General features: G+C 41.2%; 3 pseudogenes; 2 read left to right on the top strand and 1 right to left on the bottom strand.

Annotated features, from left to right (window-relative positions):
- Positions 1-2,490: 2,490 nt before the first annotated feature.
- LOC102488391 (cyclin-dependent kinase inhibitor 3 pseudogene) lies at positions 2,491-4,302 on the bottom strand (annotated as a pseudogene).
- Positions 4,303-10,318: 6,016 nt separating this feature from the next.
- On the top strand, positions 10,319-12,203 carry LOC102487963 (ATP synthase subunit alpha, mitochondrial pseudogene; annotated as a pseudogene).
- Positions 12,204-13,665: 1,462 nt separating this feature from the next.
- LOC102487547 (ATP synthase subunit alpha, mitochondrial pseudogene) overlaps positions 13,666-15,471 on the top strand; it is a 16,947-nt pseudogene continuing 15,141 nt past the window's right edge.

Below are 15,471 nucleotides of genomic sequence, written 5' to 3'. Positions count from 1 at the left end.
GTGAAAGGGGAACTCTCTTACACTGCTGGTGGGAATGTAAATTAGTCCAACCTCTGAGGAGAACAATTTGGAGATTCCTCAAAAATCTACAAATAGAACTACCATATGACCCAGCAATCCCACTCCTTGGCATCTACCCAAAGGACAGAAGAATTCTTCATCGGAAAAGTGCTTGCACATCAATGTTTATTATGGCAATATTCACAATTGCTAAAACATGGAATCAACCCAAATGTCCATGAACAGAGGACTGGATTAGAAAAGTGTGGAACATATACTCTATGGAATACTACTCAGCCATAAAAAAAAAAACCAAGACCCTGACTTTTGACAAAAAGTAGATGAATATGGAAGATTCATTGCTGAGTGAAGCAAGCCAGGCTATGAAGGGGAGACACTGTATGTCTCTACTTAATATATACCAACTGTCTGCATTCTATGGCTGAAACTAACTGACTAGAGGATATAGAAACATAGAAAATGGTTATCTATAACCGATACAGTGTGGGAAGAGGGTGGGAGACAGAGAACAGCCAGAGGAAAGATATTAAGGGGAAAAATAGAGAGGCAAGACATTTATGGGACACAGATATGGGTTATTATCTGTTGAAGATAATGTGTATAGTATTTCCAACTGGACTGGTGAGAAATGTATTTGTGTTGGAACATTCACTTTACAAGCTAAGTGACATATGTGATTGAATGTATAAAAGAAATTGAAATAATAATAAAATAAACTTTTATTTGTTTGTAATACCAAAATAATGAAGTTCAACTGTGTCACCTGTACTTTATAACTTTCTATAACTTTTGACATTTGTTATCTGAAATAAGAAATCCATATATTAAACAATTAGATACTGATGTGATATGTGATTCTGCCATCTTCAAAGTATTCTTTTTTTGTTTGTTTGTTTTTTTTTTGGAGAGGTTTTTGCTATAGGGTGCGTGTGCTCGCCAGAAAGACAGAAAGAGACAGAGAGACAGAAAGCGAGAAATAACCCCCCAGGGGGGGATGGTCTTCCCGCCATTCTCCTCCATTCTCCTCTCGGGATCTTGGGCACGCATGCACAAGAGCCTGGCATGAGTTTCAAGCCACTGGGTCCAGGACGCGAACCGCAGTCGACTCCATGGGAGTCTTGCAACATAGCCCTTACGCTAACAGCTGGTCCCTTCAAAGTATTCTCTTAAAAGATTAAATTCTAGAGCAGTGCTATAGTGCAAAGATGCTATCATTCCAATATTTTTCAGATGGAGACATCTGAGGTACTAAGTGGCTGCTCACACAACTGGTGGATAATGATCTAGAGTCTGGGTCCAGACCTGCGTGTGCTCCTTTATGCCATAGTCCTTCTCATGGTTAGACTCTCTGAGAAATTTTTCTTCGATTTTTCTAGAGCAGTGTGTATATGAAAGGATTAAAATATCAGTTTTTTACTACAGTACATACTGGCACTCTCAAATTCCCAAACAGCACTAGAAACTCTTTTGGAGTTTTCCCTAGTGAAATTCAAGTAGTTCATCAGCAGCAAACAGGATACGAGACAAAAAATAACACTTTCGGTCTTGTATGATTATTTTAAACTACATTTTGATGTGGTGAAACTTAGTCTTTTCTGTTGATGGAAGGAGAGCCACAGTATTGCATGTGGCACTGAAACCCCTGATGTGTGTCAGCACAAGTTGCTTTGGCTGACTGTGTGCTCATTTGCTGTCCACGTGTCTGCTCTGGGTAGTGCGAAGTTGAATTCAAGAACGAAAAGTAGGTTCAGTAGTATAGGCTGAAGTGAAAGAGTAAGAGAATTAGAGATGGTTAATCTGTAGCTAAGTACTTGACAAAATAAAAGTGAAACTGATGTTAAATTCATTCTATATCGTTCCTACAATAAGAAATGAATGCTTTGAAAACTGAGCAGCTGTCTGAACTAATGACTCTCAGTTCTGAAAATGTTCCAGCAAATGCTGCCTAAACATCTGGAGGGGCTGATCCAGTATTAGGAGGGAGGTGACTAGACAACTCACGGGACCTCTTCTAGTTCTGCAGATCTGTGAAATAGAAAAGACAGTGGAATAAATATTGTAAGCAGTAGAAAGTGAAAGCTAAAGGAAGCTCGAGTGCTCATATTAACTTTCATGCTTACTATTACATCACATGTTTCCCTACCTCAGTACTTAACAAGTAGTAAAAGGAGGTAAAAGTGGTAAATAATAAAAATATGGACTCAACATACATTTCCCCATTATTATCTTCATGTAAAATAGACCAGACCAGCTACTGTATTTCTAAAAGAAAAATTGTATACCAGTTTTTCTATCCCTCTGCTATAAGAGATGAAAGATACACAATTTTGTTGATGAAATCTTTAAGAATATCTACACACACATATTTACATTTGAGTTGATAACACTAGTAGTTTCATTTCAATACAGATGCTGCCAGAGGACTCTCATTTTAGATATGGTCATACATAAGCTATTTGAAAATCTTCTTTATCTTGATACAGATCTTAATAGTGACTCTCTTGAAGACAGGTGTGCAGCTAGTTTGTCCTGGAACTCATGAAGATATTTATGTTGCTTTGTGCTCTGTATGACACCAGATCCTTTTAGGTCTCACAGGGTGTCTATGGTTTTCTGTGATGGTACTGTGTCAGAAGGGTATAGCAGGAGGTAAGGGGCTACAAGACAAGACCTCTCAAGTCCTCTGTGACAGTGTATTAGAGTTTTTTGGTTATTTCTAAGGCAGATAACAAGTTCCACTGTTATTTCACAGCATCTGGCTATGTCAGGAGTCTTTCCACCTGGGTTTGGATGATGATGGATAATAATTCCGTAGTCCTGCTAGAGGTTCAAGAGGCTTGGAATTCTATATTTTGACAGTTTCTCTATGGTGCAGAAAACAAATAAATCTTGTATACCATAGCTCTTTAGTTCCTCTGTATTTTGGGGATATTTCTTTTAATATCTTTAAATTTGCATCCTGGAAGAGCACATAAATCAAGAAACTGAGAACAGTTCACTTATGACACAGGTAGCCACATCTGAATTGGAGTTTATTCTTCAACAGGTTCTTCATCTGATGAGTCAACGCAGTTGTCTATACTGGAATAAGCAGCTTCGTCACTGGCCACCCTGCACTACAACCAGTGCCGCCCAGCACCAGCGTTTCAGTCAATATGAACTTTTCATATGCCTAAAGCTTCCTTTAGTACATTCCAACAGAAGGGAAGATGTATAATATAATCTTGACCCTTAATAAACTGGATTTCTAAAGCTGGTGACTAATTCATATGTAAATCATTGAAAACATCCACTCGCTGTTTCAACTAAGTTAACGTTGATCGGCTTTCTAGCTGTGGTTTCTTGGTAAGCCAGTTGACCCATACAAGCACATCAGTCAATAAACTGACCTCTATAGGAAGTAATTTGGTAATTACTTAGGGCTACTCTGCTATTGATACCCCCCAACAGTTTCAAATTAGCCTTTAGAAATCTCTTAAGGTATTGATTTGCTTTATAATGCCATTTAAAATGGTAAATAGCTGTTTGTTCACTCAGAGCATCTGGTAGTGACCGAGTAGAAATGATACACTAAGGGACCAGCAGTTGGCATAATGGCTATGTTGCTGGACTCCTATGTAGTTGACCGTGGTTTGAGTCCCGGATCTGGTGTCTTAAACTCACATTGGGTGCGTGTGTATGACCCCCAAGATTCTGAGAGGAGAGTCGAGGAGAAGGGATTGCAGCGTGGCCATCCACCCGGTGAGTGATTTCTCACTTTCTGTCTCCCTCTTTCTGGTGAGCACACATACCCTATAGCAAAAACCTCTTCAAAAAAAAGAAAAAGACAAAAAGAAAAAAGAGAAAGAAAGAAGAAAGAAAGAAAGAAAGAAAGAAAGAAAGAAAGAAAGAAAGAAAGAAAGAAAGAAAGAAAGAAAGAAAGAAATGATACACTAAGGCAGGTTTGAAAGCTCTTTGGTGAAAAAGATTCTGGGCTGGGTTTATATGAATGTACATACAGAACAACTCAGATCATAAGGCCAACCTTATGAACAATTTTAGAACCAGGGCATCCCTGTGGAGCCACAAACTAGCCATGTGACTTTGAGAAATTCAATCACACTCTTTGACCTCTGTTTTCTCCTCTATGAACTGGGACCCTGGATCTATTTTCATCCTTAGACCTGGACAAGAAGGACTTTTTCTGGGACCTAATGTGGACCTTCTTGGCCACATCCTCCCCTTTTCCCTCTCCAAAGTGCTGGGTGGCCTTGGAGGCAAAGATCTACCTGGAACCCACATCCTGCACTTTCTAGTCATGTTCTGGACACCTGGAACTCTTAAATTACTTGTCTAAATGGCCACATTCTTACCTCCAGGACCACTGTAAACCTCTTCCTGGGTCCAACTTGCCAAAAGATGTCCACACTCCGTCACATGGACCTAGGTCTGAAGAACAGCTGTGGGCAGAGTGTGGATAGAGTTTGTGCAGGCAGGTAGGTGAGTCTTCATATGCCCCTGCAAGGCCTCTTGCTATGCAGGACTAAGGAAAGAAAAGGGTAGGGGGGCTACAGGCTTGCTCTTCCACACTACCACATTCTAACGTTGAACTCTGAGTTAGAGAACTACAGATTCAATCAGGTCTTTCAGGTTGTTGTGACAGCTGACTTACCAAGGTAGGACAGAAGATCCTGATTAGTGTTTTGACTTGCCATTTCTAAATGTTTAGACAATTTGTATATGGACAATTGGTACTTACAGCCTTTCCCAAGGCCCCATAGATATTAGAGGTGTGCCTGCTGAAGATCATACCTTTCTAAGGTCCCTTCCTGCCTTAATTTATTTAAGAGAAAGTTAAAAATCTCTTTCACTAGAGGTTTCTCTGTCTAATCTTCAATTCGTTCAGTTTGCTTACTTATTCTAAGCATCAGTTTCTTCAGGTATCAAAAGAAAAAAAAATGAAAATTCCTTGCAAAGTAACCATGTTGATGAGATTATATAATCTATAGAAAAGTGTGACACTTAGTAGGTTGTCAACATATGCAAGCTGCCTGCAGGGAAAGAAAATGAGACTTAAAAAGGAATGAAGCAATCCAGCGATCACACTCTCCGGTATTTATACAAATGAGCTGAAAACTTGTGTCCACAAAGAAACCTGCACATGGATGTTTATAGCAGCTTTATTCATAATTGGCAAAGCTTGAAAGCAACCAAGATGTCTTTCAGGAGAGTAGCAGACAAATAAGACCGGGCTATCATGCCATGAAAAGGCGCGGAGGAAATGTGAATGCACATAACCAATTGGAAGGAGACAAACTGAAGAGCCTACATGTTGTATGAATCCAACTCTATGACACTGAAAAGGGAAAACCAAGAAGATAGTAAAAATATCAGTGATTTCCATGAGTTACAGGGAGTGAAGGATGAGTAGTTAAAGAAGGTGTTAGGACAGTGAAACTATTCTACATGATATAAATAACAATACATACTGTCAACATCTATAGAATATACAGCACCAGAAGTGACCCCTAAGTAAACTATGGACTTTGGATGATAATGATATATCAGTGTAGGTTTTAAATTATAACAGATGTACAATCCTCTGGGGGGGGGTGTTGATAATAGGGAGGCTGTGCCAGAGCAGGAGCAGGGCTATATAGCAACACTCTGTACTTTCTGTTCAATTTTCTGTGAACCTAAAACTGCTCTAAAGATAGTCTATTTTAAAAAGAGAGAAAGAGAGAGATGAAGAAAAAAAATCCTACATAATGCATACACACTGCTCCTCATTTCTCCCTCAACAACAAAGAGCTTCTGCTAACAGAGGAATTATCCAAAAGTCAATAATAACACTTCTCTCTGAAATGAGGAACTTCAGCTCATCAAAAAAAGAAAGCCATTCAAACTATAAGGCAGATGTTTTTCCCCAGCTGTTTGCAGATAATCTCACCAGCAGTGTCAGACATGGAGTTCCAGAAATATAAAGATGCTAAAACAGCAGAGCAAAGTTTACAGCAAGAAGTTTAACTCTTGAAGGACACGGAAGGTTATGCCATTGCGGATATAGAGAGGCATTTATCAGTTTTGAACTTGCGCTAACAGGATCTGTATTTTTTTTCCCCCAATACATCTGGTGAGGAGTGTTTGTATGCCATTTCAAATAATGTGTGGTTTTACTTTTTCAAACCATCATGATAGGGAGTACACTGGTCAGTCAGGGCTAATAAAATTGAATGTGTGTCCAGTCCTCAGGCCTTGTCAGGAACTGCAGCAACTACTCTTCTGCAGAGCACATGCTGAGCACTCTTCTGAGGAAGAAAGCTGCGGGCTGGGCCACCCTCCAAATTGTCTAGGACCCTGAGGTTAAAGAGGACCTCATTTTTCCCCAGATCCATTGCTTGGGATGGCGAACAATGAAATCATCTAAGTGCTGCGCAAAGCTTCCAGTGGCTGCGCATATTACTGAAACCATGAGGGTATCATCTGAGTCCTGGACAAATAGGCATAGAAAGGTGGTAATACTTTCCCGGGTTTCTTCTTTTTTTCTTCAGACAAAATGAAGACAGAATCAACAAGAGCTACATTCAGTAAATGAGGGGCCATCAAGTGACATTGAGGTTAAGGCAGTTGGATCCCACATGGTTGGCTTCATGGTTCATCATGCCATGCATGTGTGCATGCTTGCTCAAAATTTTGAGAGAATAGGAAAAAAAAAAAGGATTGTGGCATGGCCATCAAGCGGTGGGGTTGATTTCTCTCTCTCTCTCTCTCTCTCTGTGAGTGTCTTTTTCTCTCTGGCAAGAGCACACACACTATGGCAAAACAAAAAATAAATTAAGTAAATTAAAATAATAAGTAAATGAAAACACATCTAAGCAACTCAGATGTACAGTTGAGCCTTGAACAATGAGAAGGTAGGGGTACTAATCCACACAGTCAAAAATGCATGCATAATTTTTTTGTTTCTTTTTTTGTTAAGTTTTGTCACAGGATGAGTACACTCACCAAGACAGAAAGAGAAACAGTGAGAGGGAAAGTGAGAAATCAGTCCCCGGGGGATGGCCACACCACAGTCCCTTCTCCACTTTCCTCCTGGGATTTTGGGCATGCATGCACATGTGCCTGGTGTGCTTTTCAAGCCATAAGGTCCTCAAGGGTATATTTATATCAAAGTCAATTAATTAACCACTCCTGTTTATAAGGGTCACAAGGAATTTTAAAGGTTCAACCCTTGCATAAAAAATTTCAAATTAATATGAAATAAATAAACAACACAAATTTAGGCAAGGCAATAAAAAGAGATTATTACTTTGATGGCCATGTCAGAGTTCAGCATCTTAACCACCATGCCACCTGCTCGCCCCCTTATATAACTTTTTAATTTTCCCCAAACCTAACCATTAATAGCCTACTGTTAATATTCAGAACCTTACCAATAATTTAGTCAACACATATCTATATTATATACTATATTCTGAGAACAAAGCAATCTAAAGAAAGGAAAATGTCTAAGAAAAAATACACTTACAATATTTTCTGAAAAAAGAAATCTTCATGTAATTAGATCCATGCAGCTCAAACCTGTATTGTTTGAATTAATTGTGTATATAACTTCAGTTAAAACAATATATCAAGGATGACCAATAAATCTGAAACAAGGTGCTTGCTTTCACTGGCAAAAACTTTCAACCATTTTTTAAGAAATAGTCATTATTTTAATATTGAATCATTGAGCTGATCTAGCAGGGATGTTCTGAAGAAGGAAATGGAAATTGGGGCTGCTTAGAATGAGATTATTCCTCATTGGGAATAGGTTCTACATAATAGCACATAATTAGCCACATAAGTAAGAACCACAGGTTAGCCTCCCCTCCTGCTCATCATTGGTCAAACTTTTATTAATCGTCCATTTTTTGGCTCAGTCACTGAAGAGTAAAACTGAGAATTTGGAGAGAGTCCAGGAAAGAATAATGAAAATGATTAGGAACCATTCCTCTTGAGGAAGATATAAAGAAATAGGGCTTATTTAACCTAGAAAAGAAAATGCTCAAGGGAAACTTAGTAATTTTCTTTACATAGATAAAGGGCTAATATAAGAGCAAATGAACATGATTAGTTCTACTGATGTCAGTGTAAGAGATGATACTGCAGAAAAATAAAACTACATATTAGGGGAACTTGATAAGACTTAGGATATACTAACAATCATGGAAAATCAGAATTAGCCTTTTTACAGACATTTTTAAAAGGACCATTTTAATGACACCTTATAGCCTATGGATAAAGATATGAAGTGTGCTTCTAAAAGTCCAGTCTCTGAAATAGGAAGTATTTTTAGGACAAATAATTCAGTCTACCTCAGGTGTACACTCATATCAAACTCTATTAATTAACTCCTGTTTACAACGTTCACAATGATTTTAAAAGGTTCAACACATGCACACACACAAAAAATTAAAGGCAAGTAAATAAACAACACAAATTTAGGCAAGGCAGTGAAAAGAAAGTATATACTGTGTTGATTTCTTAGTAATGCCCTAAATATGCCACTCAAACATGATTAAAAATTCATCAGTAGTTCTCAATCAAGATAAGTTTCCATTTCAATCATCTCCAATAATTAATTTAATCATCTGAGAAAGATTAAATACCTTTAAAGACAAAGATAGCTGCATAACTCATCCTGGAAAAGATTCCTTCTTGACCTTGCTACCCCATCTAACCAGATCCTATGCCTATTATCTAACCTTTTTTTTTTTTTCCCTCATCCTCATCCTTCATCACAGAGAAATGCAGGAAAATTAAGGTAAAAAAATTCTAAAAAACAGTCAGAGAGTAAAAACAGATTACCTAAAAAGAAACAACAATTAGGCAGACAGCCAACTTCTAGACAGCAGCAATGGAAGGCAGGGACAAGTGGAATAATATTCCAAAGCTATCAATCTATAAGTGACTCAACTATAAAGGTATGATTTAGATAAATTAAGTTAATATATTACTAAAAATACTTCACTAAAATTATCAACAGTATTGTTTTTAAACATAATTGAATTTAGAAGGATCATCCTGCAATATGGAGTTTAAAGCAAGCTGGGTCTTTTTGATTTTTTTGGCCTTTTTTTCAGAGAGATTTTTGCTATAGGGTGCATGTGCTCACCAGAGAAACAGAGAGATACACAGAGGGAGAAAATGAGAAAACACACACCAGGGGATAGGGGGGCGGCCACGCCACAATCCATTCTCTTCCATTCTCCTCTTGGGATTTTGGCCACAGATGCACACACAGCTTGAGTTTCAAGTCACTGAGTCTACAGTTAACCATGTGGGAGTCCAGTGCCTTAACCCCTACTCCATCTTCTGGCTCCAGCAAACTGTTTTGTTTTGTTTTGTTTTGTTTCATTTTTACCTAACTAAGGAGGATAAAGCCTGGAGCATTAGGGACCACATGTACATAAAAAGAGTCTGAGATTGGAATCAACAGGGGAAGAGTAGAGGTGATGGGGAGATGGGAAAAGACATATTCATCCTGGAATCCAAGAGCAGCCATCTCCCTTGCAGTTTTCAACCACGTAAGACAATAAATTGCATTTTTTGTTTAAAACAAAAAGAGAAAATGTAGAACATAAGATCATATGTAAACTATGACAGAGTGATTTATAAAAAGAAATATAAAGGATAAAAATTGAAAAGGAATTTAAATATAATAAAAATAATTTGGGATCATGATTTTTTTTTTTAGTTTACTTTCCTACTTGAGGAGGAGAAGGAAGAGGAAAGTAAAAGGGAGGAGTAGAGGACAGGAGGAGAAATAATCTAAGACAAATGTGCCAAATAGAAGGACATAGATCCACAGTAGAGGTAAGGAGAAGGGAGAAATAAAAAACCACAGTACTCAGACCTCTGTCTTTAGCAATAGGGAACTGAGGTGCTGCATTTACAGAGATAGAGAAGACTAAGGAAGAAGCAGTTTTTAAAGATCACAAGTTGGGTCAGCCCATGGCATAGTGGTTAAGGCAGCTGGATCCTGCATGGCTGACTGCACAGTTCAACCCCTAGACCCAGCCACTTGAAAAACACACCTGGTGCATATGCGTGCATGCCAAGGTCCTAAGAGAAGGGATTGCAGCACAGCCATCCACCCTGGGGGGTGATTTCTCACTTTCCCCCTCTTTCTTTCCCTCTCTGGCAGGCACACGTGCCCTATAGCAAACAAATAAACAGAAAGATCAAAAGTTAAGATTAGAAATGTAAAACCTCAGTCCAGAGGATGCGGCTGAGGCCGTGGCAGCAGAGGAACTGCGGAGGAGAAGCTAAAAAGATGCTGTCGGTGCGCGTCGCTGCTACTGTGGCCCACACCTTCCCTCAGTGGGCAGGCTGGCTTCCAAAAATGCTTTGGGATCATCCTTCATTGCCACAAGGAATTTTCATGCCTCTACTTCTCATCCTCAAAAGACTGGCACTGCTGAAAGGTTTTCCGGAGGGGCGAATTCGGGGGGCTGAAGCCTCTACTGACCTTAGAGAGACCAGCGTGTCCTACGTATTGGTGATGGCATTGCCCGAGTGCCTGGACTGAGGAGTGTTCAGGCAGAAGAAATGGTAGCGTTTTCTTCAGCCTTAAAGGGTATGTCTCTGAACTTGGAACCTGACAATGTTGGTGTTGTCATGTTGAGAAATTATAAACTAAATAAGGGAGGAGACACTGTGAAGAGGACAGGAGCCATTGCAAATGTTCCAGTTGGTGAGGAGCTGGTGGGTCATGTAGTAGATGCCCTTGGTAATGCCATTGATGGAAAGGGTCCAGTTGTTCCAGGACCCACAGGCGAGTTGTCCTAAAAGCCCCTGGAATCAGTCCTCGAATCTCTGTGCGAGAACCAACGCAGACTGGCATTAAGGCTGTGGATAGTTTGGTACCTACCGGTTGTGGCTAGAGTGAGCTGATTATTGGTGACAAACAAACTGGGAAAACCTCAATTGCTATGGACATAATCATTAACCAAAAATGTTTCAGTGATGGAATTGATGAAAAGAAAAAGCCGTACTGTATTCATGTTGCTATTGGTAAAGCGATCCACCGGTGCACAGCTGGTGAAGAGGCTGCAGATGCAGATGCCACGAGGGACACCACTGAGGTGTCAGCTGCAGCTTCTGGTGCTGCCCCCTGCAGGGCCTGGCTCCTTACTCCAGCTCTTCTATGGGAGAGTGTTTTAGAGACAATGGCAAACACGCTCTGATCATCTATGACGACTTACCCAAATAGGCTGTTGCTTACCGTGAGATGTCTCTTTTGCTCCACCGACACCCTGGTTGAGAGGCTTATCCTGGCGATGAGTTCTACTTACACTCTGAGCTGCTAGAGAAAGCACCCAAAGGAATGGTCCTTTTAGCGTGGCTCCTTGACTGCTTTACCCGTCACTGACGTGCAGGCTGGTATTGTGCCTGCATACCTGCCCACGAACGTCACTTCCATCACTGTGGGCTGATCTTGTGAACAGAATTGTTCTATAAAGGAATCCGACCTGCCATTAATGTTGGCTTGTCTGTGTCCCGTGTCAGATCTGCTGCCCAAACCAGGGCCATGAAACAGGTGGCAGGTACCATGGTGCTGGAATCTGCTCAGTGTCATGAGGTTGCCACTTTTGCCCAGCTCAGTTCTGACCTTGATGCTGCCACTCAGCTCTTGAGTCGTGATGTGTGCCTGACTGAGTTGCCAAAGCAAAGACAGTATTTTCCCATGGCCATGAAGAACAAGTTGTTGTGGAACCAGCAGTTAGCCTAATGGCTATGTCGCTGGACTCCCATGTAGTTGTCCATGGTTTGAGTCCCGGACCCGGTGTGTGGGACCCAAACCTCACGCCGGGTGCATGTGCATGCGTGCCCAAGATCCTGAGAGGAGAATGGAGGAGAAGGGATTGCGGCGTGGCCATTCCCCCTGGGGGGTGATTTCTCACTTTCTGTCTCTCTGTCTCTCTCTGTCTTTCTGGTGAGCGCACACGCCCTATAGCAAAAACCTCTCCCAAAAAAGTCATCTCGATAAACTGGAGCCCAGCAAAATCACAAAATTTGAGAATGCTTTCTTGTCTCATGTCATCAGCCAGCACCAAGCCCTGGTGGGCACTATCGGGGTTGGTGGAAAGATCCCAGAAGAGTCAGATGCAAAACTGGAAGAGATTGTAACAAATTTCTTGGCTGGATTTGAAGGTTAAATTCCTGGATTCACATCAAATACCAGTTTGGTTTTGTCACTGTTTCTTCTAGTAAATCAGCTCCATTTGTAAAAGGATTACTCTCATATTCCTGATGTACAGACATCACATTAAAAATAAAGGTTCAAAAAATATATAAAACCTTTTCAACTGGAAACTATGTATAATGAGTCTCCCCTATTCTGTACTTTAGTTGTCAGTGATTTCAATTATCCATAGTCAACTGCAGTCTGAAAATACTACATTAAAAACTGCATAAGTTGGGAACCAGCAGTTAGCGTAATGGCTATGTCACTGGACTCCCATGTAGTCGACCGCGGTTCGCATCCTGGACCCGGTGGCTTAGAACTCACGCCGGGCGCGTGTGCATGCGTGCCCAAGATCCAGAGAGGAGAATGGAGGAGAAGGGATTGCGGCGTGACCATCCCCCCTGGGGGGTGATTTCTCGCTTCTGTCTCTCTGTCTCTCTCTGTCTAGCAAGCGCACGTGCCCTATAGCGGAAAAACCTCTCAAAAAAAAAAAAAACTGCATAAGTAAACCATCTATAAGTTATAATTCCATGCCGCTCTGAGTGGCATGATGAAATCTCCCCCTTCTCCACCTACCCTACTCCAGAGATGACTGCTTCCTACCCTCTGGGTTACTTTGTAGCCATCGGGTTTAGTACAGCCTCATCCTGCATGTAGCCATAAGTCTTATTTTACTTAATAGTGGCCTTAACTTGCTTATTGCTAATGACTGTTCTATGTTGTCGTTGGCTCGTAGGGCTATTCAGGCCTGATCTAGGAGCTGCAGTTCCACACAGGTGTGGGAGAAACATAGTGTACAGTAGCTAGGGCTTGGGACTGCCCTGGTTTCAGGCATCCACTGAGGGGCTTGGATTAGGGCCCTGCAGATAGAGAGGGACTATCGTGAGTTTCAGTATTTAGAGAGAGACCAAACCAGGTCATGGGAACTGGGAGGTGCTGCTGAACAGACAGTACATGAAGCCACTCAGAGAAGTGGGTACGGGGGAGGGGCTGAAAGAAGGGAGGACGCAGGCCCAGGCCTGAGTCGTGGTAAACCCTCAACATTACAAGGACAGGAAGGGCTAGCACAGCAGAAGCAAGAGTGTGACCAGGGGAGACCAGCACAATCAGAACTAAGATACAGTCTGACCTATTTTTTAAATATGTCCATGAATTATCTGACATTCTTCAGGTGGAGCTTAATTTTCTTATTCTCGAGTGTAGGCAGGACTTAATGATTTGCCTCTAATGAATAAAATTAAGCAGTTGTGATGGTATGTACCTCAAGTAGGTCATAAACTGTCACTGTTCCTTCTTTCCTGAAGAATTAAAAAAGAATATAAACATAATAATCTCTCAGGTCACTCACTCCAAGAGAACCCAAAGGTGATGTCTTGGAGAGTGCCAGGTAGCCCACAGAGAAGCCCAGAGATCAAACATCTGAGTCAGCAGCCATGGCAATAAGCCTTGTTGGAATTGAATCCTCTCATCTGAGTCAAGCCTTCAAATGGCTGCAGTCCAGCCCCATGAAAACCCCGTATCTAAGCTACTCTCAGATTCCTGAGCATCAGGAACTACAGGCGATAACAAGAGTGTTTTGTTTTGTTTTGTTTTAAGACAGGGTCTAACCATGTTGCAATCCTCCTGTCTTAGCATCTTAGTTGAGACTACAGGTGTGAACCACCACACCCACATCCTTTAGACAGGCTCTTGTTAGGTTGGTCAGGACAGCCTCAAGTTCATGATCTTTAAACCTCAGCCTCCTGAGTTACTGGGATTACAAGGCATGCCACTGCATCTATCTTCAGGTTGGATCGGGACTTGCATATGGTCTCCTTGCAGAACAGTGTCTTAGCAGCAGGCACTAAGGGCTGACCAAATATCTGTTACTTTAAGACTCTAGATTTTGGAATAATTTCTTATACAGCAGAAGATAACCGACCCAAGGATACTACAAGAAGGCAGGAGTGGCAAACTCTGTCAGTGTTGCAAAGAGTCCAAAATGGAGTGGTGGCATGAAAGCCAGATGACAGATGGGTCACAGTTTGAATGAAACGTAAGAATGTGGGGGAAGTGGCATTTCTTTTGAGAAGTCTAACTCAGTAGGAAAACAGATAAATGGAGTGGTGAGCAGTCAGGAGACTTGGGGGACAATTGAAGTAACAAAGGCTATGAAGTTGTGAAGGGCAGGGGGCAGATCTGGAGCAAAAGACAGGACAGAAATATCTCTGGCACCGAGAAAAAAGGAGAGCCAAGAAGGCAGGTGCAAAGGCTGGGAACCTTTCAGATCTAGTTGACATGATTTCCTCTGCTATGATTAGGCGAGTTAAGGCTTCATCTACAGTCTCTGGCATGTGGGCACCTCACCTCCCCTTGAGCAGCTCAGTCTTGGTGAGCATGGTGTGCTGCCCTCCCCTACCAGAGGCCAGAGCCTTCCAGGAAGCAACATCTGAAACAAGACAGGACAAATCTTCACTCCAACATCAGTGAAATTCCTAAATCCTTATGTTGATCCAGAGAATAAAATCTTTTTAAATAATACTAAGCAATGCCCCTTTTTTCCTAAATATGATATTCAGGATGAGGTGGGACGGGGGCTTTCATTTTATATTTTGCACATAATAAAATACACATATTTCAGGGGTCCAGTATGTGGCATGGTGGTTAAGATGCTGGTCTCCCACATGGCTGACCACAGTTCAAGTCCTAGACTTGACAGCTTGCTTTCTCACTTTCTCTCTCTCTCTCTCTCTCTCTCTCTCTCTAATTTTTCTCTCTGGTATGTGCATGTCCTATAGCAAAATAAATAAATCTTTAAAAAAAGAATACACATATTTCACTTATATAATTTTGTTTTTGTTGTTATAGGGTGTGTGCACTTGCCAGAAAGAGAGAGACCTAGAGAAACAAAGTAAGAAATTGCCCCAGGAGGGACAAGCAGTTAGCATAAAGTCTATGTTGCTGAACTCCCATGTAGTCGACCACGATTTGAGTCCTGGACCCAGTGGCTTAAATTCATGCCAGGCACGTGTGTGTGTGTGTGTGTGTGTGTGCTCAAGAACCCGAGAAGAGAATGGAGGGGAAGGGATTGTGGCGTGGTCATTACCCTGGGAGGTGATTTCTTGCTTTCTGTCTCTGTCTCTGTCTCTCTCTGTCTTTCTGGAGAGTGCACGTGCCATATAGCAAAGACCTCTCAAAAAAAAAAAAAAAAAAAAAAAAAAAAAAAAAAATTCCCCCTAGGAAGGGATAGCCCAGACACA

The sequence above is a fragment of the Tupaia chinensis genome, unplaced genomic scaffold (genome assembly GCF_000334495.1).
Source record: "Tupaia chinensis unplaced genomic scaffold, TupChi_1.0 Scaffold144269_1, whole genome shotgun sequence".
In the NCBI taxonomy this organism is placed as follows: Eukaryota; Metazoa; Chordata; class Mammalia; order Scandentia; family Tupaiidae; genus Tupaia; species Tupaia belangeri.
This window is presented reverse-complemented; position numbering and strand designations above follow the sequence as displayed.